The following is a 14826-nucleotide window of genomic DNA, read 5'->3' as shown; positions in this document are numbered from 1 at the left end:
ATGTGGGGACTATCGTTTTGAACATCCGACCATAACGTTAGAAAGTGGCGTACGCACGTTATTTGTGCCCAGCACTTTTTGTACATGAGGCCCCAGGAGAGGAAACTTCACCTCCATATCTGATCGCTGCTAAAACAGCAGACAGTCTTTCTGTGTGGAGTTTACACATTCTACCTGTGCTTGAATGTGTTTTCTTCAGGTTGTCCACCTCCCTTTCACAGTCCAAAAACATGGATGTCCAGTTAGTTGGTGACTCTGAATTGGCTGGAAGAGTGAGTGTGAGTGTGTGTGGTTGTTTGTGTATATGTGTACCTGCCATGAACTAGTGACCTGTTCACGTTGTACCTCTGCCTTTTTACCCGAAGAGAGCTGGAAGGAACTCCAGCAGATCCCTGGGACCATAAACACAAATAGGTGCCTAAGATAATGGATGGATGGATGATAGAAGTTTAACAGTGTGTGAGGTCCTCTAGTGGATGTTGTCGAGTATTGTGTTGTCTTTCCGCAGGTTTTTGTACAGAGTTTTGGTGTTTCCTGTCACTGTGGGCTGCAGAGCACAGTAGTACACAGCAGAGTCTGACACATGAAGCTTCTGGATCGTCAGAGGAACTGACTTGTCCTTGATTTCAGCATTAAATCTGTCTTTACTGAACTGTCCAGCATTTTCTCCTGTTGTTGAGTAACGTTTCAACATGTACCTTGGATAACTGTTTACTTCTTGTTTGTACCAGAATAAATAGGCGTTCGTGGAACTGGTTTCAAAAGTACAGTTCAGTGTAACTGTGTCTCCTTCAGCAGCAGTGACGTCTCCTGCTGGCTGGATCACTGTGTCTTCTCCTTTACATTCTAAGGAAGAACAGAACATACAGAGGAACACATGAATCAATAAAGATGATTGATTGAAGCAGAACAATCAGTATGTGGATGTTTGTATCTTACCAAAGAAAAGAGCAGCAAGAATAATCCACAGCCGATGATCCATCTGTACAACAAGGTTTAAAGCAACAGGAGAAACTAGCTGATGTTCAACATTCAGTCTGAGAAGTGTTCTCTTCACAGCAGTAGTTGTTATTGACACAATGATTGATCAGTGCAGAAGTAGTGCTCCGCCCACTTGATGATGTCACCCTCTAGTGGAGAGAAAAAGCTGAGCTCCACAGTTGGAAAAAAGGTTTCCAGCAGCTTGTCAGAGTTACAACTTGTGTTTTTCAGACTCTGTGGGTTCAGTGTCGCTGCAGCAGAGGAGATAAGCATCCACATGTTGTTCTGTAAGTTTAACTTTGAACATTTGTGAATATTAATTTAACTGACCACAGGCCGTGTGAAAAAATCTACAAACCAACACAAACAACAATATATAAAATAGTAATATAATACTATGAATAAAAAAAAAGTGAGAAGCATAAAATTATTAAAAGCAATAACAATGCAAAGCATTTGAGGAATGTGTACATACTGAAATGTGCAAATACATGTTCATATGTTCATATATGTCTGCAATGTCAAAAGGAGCTTGTGCATGTTTCCAGTTCACCGTTTGTGGGGTGTGGTTATGATTTGACCATGAGAAGGTCAGAGTTCACAGTTCTGACAGCATGAGGAATACAGTCTTTCTGAGGCTCTCTGTGTAATAAAAATAAATAATTAAACCTGCAAGCAGCGATGAACGGGCCCTCGCACGTGCAATTTTCACCAATATATGTCAAGGACTCAAAACTAAGTCCAATGACACCACCCATGACTCTTTATGTCAAACCATTCAAAAGTTACGGCAGAAAATAGGAACTATCAAATATCGACCAATCAGAAGAAGGGGCGGGGCTAATTTGTACCAATTATGGTCAAGGACTCAAAACCGAGTCCGATGATTGTTCAAGTCCACCGACGATTGTTCATGTCAAACCATTGAAAAGTTCATCTCATTCATTCATCTTCTCCCGCTTCATCCGTTGCCGGGTCGCGGGGGCAGCAGCCTCAGCAGGGATGCCCAGACTTCCCTCACCCCAGACACTTCCTCCAGCTCTTCCGGGGGGAGTCCGAGGCGTTCCCAGGCCAGCCGAGAGACATAGTCTCTCCAGCGTGTCCTGGGTCTTCCCCGGGGTCTCCTCCCGGTGGGACATGCCTGGAACACCTCCCTAGGGAGGCGTCCAGGAGGCATCCGGTACAGATGCCCAAGCCACCTCAGCTGACTCCTCTCAATGTGGAGGAGTAGCGGCTCGACTCCGAGCTCCTCCCGGGTGACCGAACTCCTCACCCTATCTCTAAGGGAGCGTCCAGCCACCCTGCGGAGGAAACTCATCTCGGCCGCTTGTATCCGCGATCTTGTCCTTTCGGTCACTACCCAAAGTTCATGACCATAGGTGAGGGTAGGGGCGTAGATTGACCGGTAAATCGAGAGCTTCGCCTTTCGACTCAGCTCCCTCTTTACCACGACGGTCCAGTACATCGACCGCATTACTGCGGACGCTGCACCGATCCGCCTGTCAATCTCACGCTCCATTGTTCCCTCACTCGTGAACAAGATCCCGAGATACTTGAACTCCTCCACCTGAGGCAGGACTTCTCCACCCACCCGGAGAAGGCATGCCACCCTTTTCCGGTCGAGAACCATGGCCTCGGTCTTGGAGGTGCTGATTCTCATCCCTGCCGCGTCGCACTCGGCCGCAAACCGCCCCAGCACATGCTGGAGGTCCCGGTCTGATGAAGCCAACAGGACAACATCATCTGCAAAAAGCAGAGATGAAATCCTGAGGTTCCCAAACCGGATCCCCTCCGGCCCCTGGCTGCGCCTAGAAATCCTGTCCATAAAAATTATGAACAGGACCGGTGACAAAGGGCAGCCCTGCCGGAGTCCAACATGCACCGGGAACAAGTCTGACTTACTGCCGGCAATGCGAACCAGACTCCTGCTTCGATCATACAGAGACCGGACAGCCCTTAGTAGAGGGCCCCGGACTCCATACTCACTCAGCACCCCCCACAGAATGGCACGAGGGACACGGTCAAATGCCTTCTCCAGATCCACAAAACACATGTAGACTGGTTGGGCAAATTCCCATGAACCCTCGAGCACCCTGCGGAGGGTATAGAGCTGGTCCAGTGTTCCACGACCGGGACGAAAACCGCATTGTTCCTCCTGAATCCAAGGTTCGACTATCGGCCGTAATCTCCTCTCCAGTACCCTGGCGTAGACTTTCCCCGGGAGGCTGAGAAGTGTGATCCCCCTGTAGTTGGAACACACTCTCCGGTCCCCCTTTTTAAACAGAGGGACCACCACCCCGGTTTGCCACCCCAGCGGTACTGTCCCCTTCCTCCATGCAATGTCGCAGAGGCGTGTCAGCCACGACAGCCCTACGACATCCAGAGACTTGAGGTACTCAGGGCGAATCTCATCCACCCCCGGTGCCCGGCCACCGAGGAGCTTACGAACCACCTCGGTGACCTCGGCTTGGGTGATGGATGAGCACGCCTCCGAGCCCCAACCCTCTGCTTCCTCAGTGGAAGGCATGTCAGTCGGGTTAAGGAGATCCTCAAAGTATTCCTTCCACCGTCCGACAATGTCCCCAGTCGAGGTCAACAGCTCCCCACCAGCACCATAAATGGTGCCGGCAGAGTACTGCTTCCCCCTTCTGAGGCGCCGAACGGTCCTCCAGAATTTCCTCGAGGCCGACCGAAAGTCCTCCTCCATGGCCTCCCCGAACTCCTCCCAGACCCGAGTTTTTGCCTCCAAGACTGCCCGAGCCGCGGCCCGCTTGGCCTGCCGGTACCTATCTACTGCGTCAGGAGTCCCACCGGCCAACATAGCCCGGTAGGACTTCAGTCTGACGGCATCCTGTACTTCCGGTGTCCACCACCGGGTTCTAGGATTGCCGCCACGACAGGCACCGGAGACCTTGCGTCCACAGCTTCGAGCCGCCGCGTTGACAATGGAGGCGGAGAACATGGTCCACTCGGACTCGATGTCCCCCGCCCCCCCCGGGATCCGAGAGAAGCTCTCCCGGAGGTGGGAGTTGAAGATGTCCCTGACAGAGGGCTCAGCCAGACGTTCCCAACAGACCCTCACAATCCGTTTGGGTCTGCCCGGTCTGTCCAACCTCCTCCTCCGCCAGCGCATCCAACTCACCACCAGGTGGTGATCAGTTGACAGCTCAGCCCCTCTCTTCACCCGAGTGTCCAAGACATGCGGCCGAAGGTCAGATGAAACGACAACAAAGTCGATCATTGACCTCCGGCATAGGGTGTCCTGGTGCCACGTGCACTGATGGACACCCTTATGCTTGAACATGGTGTTCGTGATGGACAAACTGCGACTCGCACAGAAGTCCAACAACAAAACACCACTCGGGTTCAGATCGGGGAGGCCGTTCCTCCCAATCACGCCTCTCCAGGTATCACTGTCATTGCCCACGTGAGCGTTGAAGTCCCCCAGTAGAACAATGGAGTCCCCAGTTGGAGCACTATCAAGTACTCCTCCCAGGGACCCCAAGAAGGCCGGGTACTCCCCACTGCTGTTCGGCCCGTAGGCACAAACAACAGTGAGAGACCTATCCCCGACCCGAAGGCGCAGGGAAGCGACCCTCTCGTTCACCGGGGTGAACTCCAACACATGGCGGCTGAGCTGGGGGGCTATAACCAAGCCCACACCAGCCCGCCGCCTCTCACCCTGGGCAACTCCAGAGTAGTGGAGGGTCCAGCCCCCTTCAAGGAGCTGGGTTCCAGAGCCCAAGCTATGTGTGGAGGTGAGCCCGACTATCTCTAGCCGGTATCTCTCAACCTCACGCACAAGCTCCGGCTCCTTCCCCCCCAGCGAGGTGACATTCCATGTCCCCACTGTGAGGGTTGATGTCCAGGGATTGGGTCGTCGAGGCACCCCGCCACGACTGCTACCCAGCCCACAATGCACCGGCCTGCCATGGTCCTTCCTGCGGGTGGTGGGCCTACTGGAAGGCGGACCCGCGTCGCCGTTTCGGGCTGAGCCCGGCCGGGTCCCACGGGCAAAGACCCGGCCACCAGGCGCTCGCCTACGAGCCCCAACCCCAGGCCTGGCTCCAGGGCGGGGCCCCGGTGACGCCGATCCGGGCGACGTAACGGTCCTTGATATCTTTTTCATCATGGTAGGCTTGTGAACCGCTCTTAGTCTGGCCCGTCACCCAGGACCTGTTTGCCATGGGAGTCCCTACCAGGGGCGAAAGTGCCCCCGACAACATAGCTCCTAGGATCACTCGGGCACACAAACCCCTCCACCACAGTAAGGTGGCGGTTCAAGGAGGGGCATTGAAAAGTTATTGCAGAAAATAGGGACTATCAAGCAGCAGCATAGCAACCTCAGCACGGGCCCCAGTGCAAGATATATTGACGGGCCCTAAGTGCATGTTACTAATTAGGCGTACCCACGCAATCACGCACATGCATGCGCGCGCTCACCCCCACTATGAGGTCTATATAGTTTTTACCAACAGTTTGTTAAATTTTACAATCAAATAAATGACTTGGGTTATTGTAGCCTATTAGAAACTTTTTAAGAGGTCAAGATTCTAAATGTAACAACCCAGCTTTGACTCACCTGTAGACAACAGTCTGCAGGCCAACAAACCTCACCATTTAGTCCTCTTTTAAAATGTTCCGTAGTTTGTGGTTCCCTTAGGTTGTCAGGGAGGGCATTCCAAATACGTGGGGCAGCAATACATACCCTATGTGTTTGGAGCCTCTGGAGCCTCTTGCTGGGGATCCTGATGAGAAGTACGTTACAGTAGTCCAGTTTGGAGGAGACAAAGGTGTTGGACCACCATCAGGTGATGATGAATTCAGGTGCGATCATGGACATGGAATGATTATGAATTCATGGTTGGGTGAACATTTTCAGGCTCTTTGACCAGTAAAGGGGCCGAAGCCAAGCTAAGGTTTCATGATCCCTGCCTCAATGATCAGGGGGGGGGGGGGGCGGAAAGTTACCAGAGGAGCCCCGTACAGTTTACGACACCTGGGGGGATGAGACACAGTGGAAAATTCCACTGAACCCAGCAGGGAGTCTGTGATCCCCTGAGGGGCGGACTGGACTTACAGTAGAACCTCCTCCAAAACCTCTTGGATTGAGGACTCCGACCGAAAGAACCCGGCAGGAACCCCTGATCAGCACCCGGAGACCAGAGGAGGTGTGAGGTTTTGAGGCCTGAGTGTATTAGTTTAACTTGGAGCGTTTCAGAGCTAAATCTGTGTTCAGAGCTGAGATTGCATCATCATCATTATTATCATTATCGTGTTTGATTATTTGGTAGTCGTTGTTTTCTGCCGTAATCACGTTTGAAACGCCCGCGTTTGCCATCCCGTCTAAATTGCACGTGGCTTAAAGAGGGCTCCGCCATCTTTAAATACCACAGGAGCCCCGCCATCTTTAAACACTGCAGCCACGTTTTAAACCGTAGATGGTCGTTGATATCATGTTTGTTATCGCTTGATTTCTTTTTCATTCCATGCATTTAACTTTAAGTTTCCTTTTTATTGATTGTTGTTTTTCTTGTTAGTTAATGGTTTATGTTCATCATAATGTGCCATCAGGATTTATTTTGGGTATTTATTTACATCGGCTTTGATACCCATATGTAAATAAATTCTGGTTGATTTTTAATGAGGAGTTGATTGTGTTTCATGCAATTTTGGTCACAATTGATTGTTTTGACAGAGTCAGCGCTCGAACTGCACGCCTTCAACATTATTCACCAATAATAACAGCTCTGTGTTCTGGTGGAAAATCCCTATTTTGAGACGGATTTTCTGCTGTTAAAAGTTATCATTTCCCTGGATTAAGGCCCAGGGTGGTGCCCCATACGAGAATTATTATCATTTTGATTATTAAATGTTATAAATAGTCGACTTTATTAATTATTAATAATTATGAATAAAATTATTAATAACCTTCGATAACTGGACAGCCAAGCTAAGCTCCTGTTGCACAACAAAGGTGTGTGCTCTTTGATGAGGCGTAGGTGTCGGCCAGAGCGTAACCACTCCATCTGTTCATGGCTGGGGCTATGGGCGTCATTCACTCTTCATTTGAGTTAAAGGACCAGACTTTGTGTCCATGTTTGTGAAGGAGAAATGCTTTTTTGTGGGTCCAATTTAATTCGGTTTAAGACATTTTTCTGCTGATGAAAATTTGGGAAAAAAAGATTGAACTTAAAAGTAATTTCATAACAGTGTGTGCCCTTATCATCATGTATTCATTAGTAACTGTGGATGTGTTGTTCATGTGGATCCTCCCACAGTGTTTCATCAGCAGCTGGAACCACAGACACTCTGATAAAACAGGAATTAGCAGAATCCATCTGATATTAAGCTGTGGTTTGAATCCCACTTCCCTCCTCTTTGAAGAGTCGTCACATAACTGTGTTCAGGTTTTTGTACAGCCTCTTCTACACTTTGTATCACTGTGTTTCTAGAGCACAGTAGTAGAGAGCTGTGTCTGCCAGGGTTAGCTTTCTGATGGTCAGTTCAGTCGAGCTGTCAGTTGTTTGGGACTCATATCGATCTTCAGGAATATATTCACTAGTGGAGCCTTTTGCTCCTTTCCAGAGTATAAACTGAGGAGCCTGAAGGTCAGAATGATGTTTGTACCAGTAAAGGCTAATATAAGTGTCACTTGTCTGATAGTTGCATGTGAGTGTGACACTTTGTCCTTCTCTTCCACTGACTTCATCTTGTTCAGGAGAGATTGTGTCTCCAGCTATTAGTCCTGGAAAAAGTGGAGAAAATGAAGCCATTAGACTAACATAGTCCATGATACTGAGAGGAGGAGGAAGTAGAAAGTTTCCCGTGTAAAGTGTTGTGTGGACATTCACAACTAAATCTACTGTAGAACTCTATCAGGTCCATTTACAAGATGATCCAAACATGATTTTCATTCTAAGCAAAGAAACCAGGAAAGGAGTGAAATACAGTCTGGATCTGTGGTTAATGCAGCAGCTTCAACAAAACTTGAATCCCTGTTCTTAAACTCACCTAGAATGTGAGATAGAAGCAGAAACAGCTGAAGCAACATGTCTTTGGAGATCTTCAAGCCAGACAGACAGCAGATGAACTATGTTCTTCCACTGCAGGAGAATGAGGAAGAAATAATGTCATTGATGAGCTGAAGTTCAGTGGGCGGGGCCAATTACCTCCTGACATGATTTGTTTCACTTCAACTCAACCAATCAAATAGTTTTGTGTTTCCTCAGCAGCTCTGTCTCTGTCTCTGATCTTTACTGCTTCATGTCTCTGTTGTCTTTGTCATCAGTCCAATGACTCAACAATCAGAGCTTTAACAGTGTGTGAGGTCCTCTAGTGGATGTTGTGGAGTATTGTGTCGTCTTTCTGCAGGTTTTTGTACAGAGTTTTAGTGTTTCCTGTCACTGTGGGCCTCACAGCACAGTAGTACACAGCAGAGTCTGACACTGCAGCAGAGGAGATCTGCAGATCCATTTGTGTTTTATTATCATTCACTGTAAAAGAAAATCCAGACCTTGGGTCTGAAATTGCTGTTCCCGTTCCTGAATGAGAGATGAGGAACTCTGGTGGTTTTCCTGGATATTGTCGATACCAGTAAAACTCGTCACCACTAGTGGCCTTTTTAGAAAATCTGTAGGACAGAGAGAGATGTGTTTCTTCTAAACTGGACTCTTCATCTTTGACTGGAGTGAGTTCTTCACAGCTGACACCTAAAGGAAGAAAATTCTGCTTTATATTTGGTCTCAAACTTCTTTAGAAATGAATGGCATGTATAAAAGTGTGAATGAAATGATTTAAAAGGTGCAGATTGTAACGTACCTGTTAGAATCCTGATCATCAGTAGAGAAAGTACATAATAGTCCATGTTGAATAGAGCTGATGTTTGTGGTTTGTGTGTTGAACTGTGTTGAATGTGGAAGTTTGTGTCTCTTCTATAGTTTAGTAACAGCTCAGCTCCTCCCTGAATCTCTCCGTCTCCTCTTTGATCTGGAGTTTCTGTTCTCTCACTTCCTCTTCCTCCTGGTTAACAGACTGCAGCTTCATCTGGTTTCAGCTGGAACTGAGTCGTTTTTCTTTGTTTCAGGAGTTTCAGAAAGCTCACTGAGATTGTTTCAAGCATGGATCATTTTTCAGGCGTATCAAACACATGAAGGACCTGCGGCCTCATGTACGAAACGTGCGGCGCACAAAAAACGTGCGTACGCAACTTTCTATGCTCACGGTCGGATGTTCGAAAAGTGACTTTAACATAGAAAGTTGTGGTCCTCCACGCAGACATCATGTCTGGCGTACGCACTTTTCTGAGGTTTTGTCCGTTGGCGACACTCACTGGTGATGCAGTGAAGTCCAGAATATGAGGAAGAAACGTGACGTCAGCAATAAGTTCACGACCACATGAAGGACACGACAGTCCCCACATCACCAGATAAGTTACACAAGAGTGGATCTGCAACAATCTCACAATCAACCACATGATCATATAAAGGCAGGAGCTCAATGATGGAACCTGCAAATCCCGATGGCAGCTTTGGCTCCGTTAGAGGAACCTGCTGGTGCAGGATGAAGACTGGACCATCAGGTGGTTTAGTCTGGATCTGCTGGTCCAGGACTAAGACTGGACCATCAGCTGGTTTAGTCTGGATCTGTTGGTCCAGGACTAAGACTGGACCATCAGCTGGAGCTGCTACAGGTCGGACATCTCTGTCACCATGACGACCGTATGGGACGAGTACTCGAGATCAAAGCCAGATCCTAAACATCCCATAACTGTGTCTGGACAGAAAAACATTCAAATACATTTTTAAGTGAAAAACCGTTTCTGTAAAGTTGTCTTTTAAAATAAAACTAAGATACCACAGAAAGGTTGGTTGGTACGAACTGATGTGATGAATGAAGTTGAATGAATGAAGTTTTTATCGAATGTTTGGGCAACTTTCAGAGTCTGATATGGGGTCGGCTGCAGGTGCTGCAGGTCCAGAAAGAGTTTCTCCGGTGATGGACCGGGACCTGGACCGGGATCTAGACCGGTCTCTCCTCCTGCTGCTGCAACACTGAGTTACAGCAACTTTGCTCTTTATTTCTCACGTTTGCACCTCGATAATCCCGTTGGCACAAGTTGTCTTTCTGCAGCGGAGAAATCAGATTGTGATGCTTCATGTTTTAAATATAAGCTCATGTTGTTCACATTGTAGAGGTGATCGCAGACATCCACAATGAGTAAGACTCAATAAACGTGTACATTGGTCTTAATCCGTTAGTATATAATACGTGTGACAATAAAGCGGAACGAGGAGCCGTTTTTTGGTTCTTAAAATACAAACAAGAAAAGGAGAGTGTAATGATGCACTAACGCTGCCCATAAACATTCACAAATCCTTACGATCATAATAAAACCACAACTCTTCACGGAACGCAACACAAAGCAAAGAACAACAATCCCCATAATGCAATGCAGCTTAAATCAGAAGAAATGCCCCCAAATAAATTATTTTTCCACGCTTCAACTTTTGACAGGAGTGTCTCCAGCTCACAGACGATGTTTTTTTAATTTCTTTTACTTGGTTTTGCAAGTTCCTTGTTAACATGAGCGGTTTTTAATGGATAATTATCCTCATCATCATATTCAAATATATCTACCTGAATGAGGAGACAGGGCGGAGTGTTGTGCTGCCGCATGTGTGCTCAAATCCACGTTGATTGTGATGTTCAAAGAATTATTTTCACACACGGATTCACGTTGAAATCCATGCACTCTTTGTACATGAGGCCCCAGGAAACTGGACCATATTACACCGGTCATGAAATCGCTACACTGGCTTCCAGTGAGTCCATTTTTTAAGAATGAGATGTGAACCTGCTGTACTCTACTGCCCTTACTTGTTAACAACTTGTACTTTTTATTATTTTACCTCTTGTCTTATCATGTTATTTGTTATTTACTGTTTAATTGTGTCTTGCCACTTTTAATTTTGATAAAAAGCACTTTGAATTACCTTGTGTTGAATTGTGCTATACAAATAAACGTGCCTTGCCTTGCCTACCAAGTGAAGGCAGTAGTAGGGACACACAGGCACGTCTAAACTAAGAGTGTGTGAGGTCCTCTAGTGCCTCAGGTGGAGGAGTTCAAGTATCTCGGGATCTTGTTCACGAGTGAGGGAACGATGGAGCGTGAGATTGACAGACGGATCGGTGCAGCGTCCGCAGTAATGCGGTCGATGTACTGGACCGTCGTGGTGAAGAGGGAGCTGAGTCGAAAGGCGAAGCTCTCGATTTACCGGTCAATCTACGCCCCTACCCTCACGTATGGTCATGAACTTTAGGTAGTGACCGAAAGGACAAGATCGCGGATACAAGCGGCCGAGATGAGTTTCCTCCGCAGGGTGGCTGGACACTCCCTAAGAGATAGGGTGAGGAGTTCGGTCACCCGGGAGGAGCTCGGAGTCGAGCCGCTGCTCCTTCACATTGAGAGGAGTCAGCTGAGGTGGCTTGGGCATCTGTACCGGATCCTCCTGGACGCCTCCCTAGGGAGGTGTTCCAGGCATGTCCCACCGGGAGGAGACCCCGGGGAAGACCCAGGACACGCTGGAGAGACTATGTCTCTCGGCTGGCCTGGGAACGCCTCGGACTCCCCCCGGAAGAGCTGGAGGAGGTGTCTGGGGTGAGGGAAGTCTGGGCATCCCTGCTGAGGCTGCTGCCCCCGCGACCCGGTAACGGAAAAGCGGGAGAAGATGAGTGAGTGAGTGAGTTTTCTACTTTTACTGTGACCACCAAATAATCTCGTTTCACTGTCCTCTCTCCACATCATCCACAACATCTAGATCTCAGATCTCAGCGAAATTCAGTGGCACGGTGGGTCGACACGTTCATTCATTCTGACGCATTCATCCCTAACAGGCTGCAGGAAGCCACTGCGCATGCTCAGTAGGCTCATCCATATGGATTTATGGGCGTGTTGAGGGCGGGATATGGGACGGATTCAGCTGCGCAGCTTTCCAGGTGGACTGTGATTCATAAAGGGAACATTGCGTGGAAGTCTGCGTGCATGCGGTTTTATATATCCGGATTTTTTTTTGCGCCCGCCATTTTCGGCTTTTGGCCGTACGTGCACTTTTAGTATGAATCCTACGCACTCCATTTTAAATGAGGCCCCTCATCATTATGATGTTTAAACGACAAATTAACACAAAGGTTTTGCACAGTAGTACTCCCGTCTAAAGGTGTTGACCAAAAATAATAACCAGTTTTATCGAAATTTAGAAGCAAAAAATTAGTGGACATACGGTCCTTGATGTCTTTAAGACATGCCTGAAGTTTGGCAAACATTTTTCTTTCATCTGACTTCATAGACAAATACAGCTGTTTCATCAGCAGAGCAATGAAAAGTAATTCTGTGATTCTGGATTATACTTCCCAATGGCTGCATGTATAAACTGAACCAGATTGGCCCTAGCACTGTACCCTGCGGAACACCATAACAGACCCTCGACTGTTCTGAAGAAACCTCATGTACATGAACAAACTGGAACCTGTCAGATAGGTATGATTTAAACCAACGTAGAGCTGTCCCTTTAATCCCAACCACATGCTCTAACCTGTGCAGTAAAATGCTGATCTACAGTGTCAAAAGAAGCACTGAGGTCCAGTAGAACCAGTATGGACACCAATCTCTTATCTGAGGTCCAGTAGAACCAGTATGGACACTAATCTCTTATCTGAGGTCCAGTAGAACCAGTATGGACACTAATCCCTTATCTGAGGTCCAGTAGAACCAGTATGGACACTAATCCCTTATCTGAGGTCCAGTAGAACCAGTATGGACACTAATCCCTTATCTGAGGCCATAAGGAGGTCATTCGTGACTCCAACCAGTGCTGTCTCTGTGCTATGATGCATTCTGAACCCTGACTGAAAGACTTCAAGCAGATCATTTCTATACAAATAGTCACATAACTGATTTGTAACTACTTTTTCCAGAATTTAAGATACAGATGGATGGATGGATGATAGAAGTTTAACAGTGTGTGAGGTCCTCTAGTGGATGTTGTGGAGTATTGTGTTGTCTTTCCGCAGGTTTTTGTACAGAGTTTTGGTGTTTCCTGTCACTGTGGGCTGCAGAGCACAGTAGTACACAGCAGAGTCTGACACATGAAGCTTCTGGATCTTCAGAGGAACTGACTTGTCCTTGATTTCAGCATCAAATCTGTCCTTACTGAACTCTCCAGCATTATCTCCTGTTGTTGAGAAACGTTGCAACATGTATTTTGGATAACTGTTCACTTCTTGTTTGTACCAGAATAAATAGGCGTTCGTGTAAGAACTGGTTTCAAAAGTACAGTTCAGTGTAACTGTGTCTCCTTCAGCAGCAGTGACGTCTCCTGCTGGCTGGATCACTTTGTCTTCTCCTTTACACTCTAAGGAAGAACAGAACATACAGAGGAACACATGAATCAATAAAGATGATTGATTGAAGGAGAACAGTCAGTATGTGGATGTTTGTATCTTACCAAAGAAAAGAGCAGCAAGAAAAATCCAAAACCGATGATCCATCTGTACAACAAGGTTTAAAGCAACAGGAGAAACTAGCTGATGTTCAACATTCAGTCTGAGAAGTGTTCTCTTCACAGCAGTAGTTGTTGACACAATGATTGATCAGTGCAGAAGTAATGCTCCGCCCACTTGATGATGTCACCCTCTAGTGGAGAGAAAAAGCTGAGTTCCACAGATTTAAACCAATGTAGAGCTGTCCCTTTAATCCCAACAACATGCTCTAACCTGTGCAGTAAGATGCTGATCTACAGTGTCAAAAGCAGCACTGAGGTCCAGTAGAACCAGTATGGACACTAATCCCTTATCTGAGGCCATAAGAAGGTAATTCGTTACTCGAACCAGTGCTGTCTCTGTGCTATGATGCATTCTGAACCCTGACTGAAAGACTTCAAACAGATCATTTCTATACAAATAGTAGGGGTGTAACGATACACTAAGCTCAGCTCCTCCCTGAATCTCTCCGTCTCCTCTTTGATCTGGAGTTTCTGTTCTCTAGGGGTGTAAGGATACACTAATCTCACGATACGGTACAATATACGATATTGAAGTCACGATAACGATACGATACGATATTATAGCAGTATTTTTTTAACAACCTCGAATGAGGAACATATGACTGGAAAAAAGCGTCTTTTATTTGAAAGACAGAAAATACAAAACAATGCTGTGCGTTTGCCCTATTGTTACAGTTTGTAATGCTTTATAACTGTTTAAGTTTTAAAGAGAAAACCAGGCCAACCATTTTCCACAAACTGAACTAAAAGTAAATGTCAGGTTTGCATTATGCATCTTCAGTATAAATATTTTGCCACAAACTGAATAGTGTCTCTCATGTATGATTTCATTTTGTTCTTTCTAATTTAACAACTAAAATTAAATAAATAAATAAAAGTAAATAAATACATACAATTTTACATCATAAAAAAGATATATTCATGCTCACCTTATAAGTGTAAGAGGAGATTTATTTTTGTTAAGAAGTTTATTTTGGTAATTCAGGGTTCATTATTTTATAAATATATTCTTTATATTCTGATGTAAATCAGGGACTATAATGAGTCAGTCAGTTTATCTGTAGTTGTTAATATGTTTTAGATTGGGCGGAGTGATACAGCACTAGGTGCTGTGTTGATGTTCTAAAATCCTACGCTGTTGAGGGACATTAAAGTACACTGGAACTCAGCAGAAGTTGTCTGCGTGTTTATCCTACTCACGACCCGAAAAAGGTTTAATTTAATAAGTAAAAGTTCAGAGCTCAAAACGGGACCACAAAACGGTACTAGTTTCTTCTGAGCG

Source organism: Cololabis saira, chromosome 10, assembly GCF_033807715.1.
Source record: "Cololabis saira isolate AMF1-May2022 chromosome 10, fColSai1.1, whole genome shotgun sequence".
Lineage (NCBI taxonomy): Eukaryota > Metazoa > Chordata > Actinopteri > Beloniformes > Belonidae > Cololabis > Cololabis saira.
The sequence above is the reverse complement of the archived record's forward strand: the minus strand, read 5'-3'. Positions refer to the sequence as shown.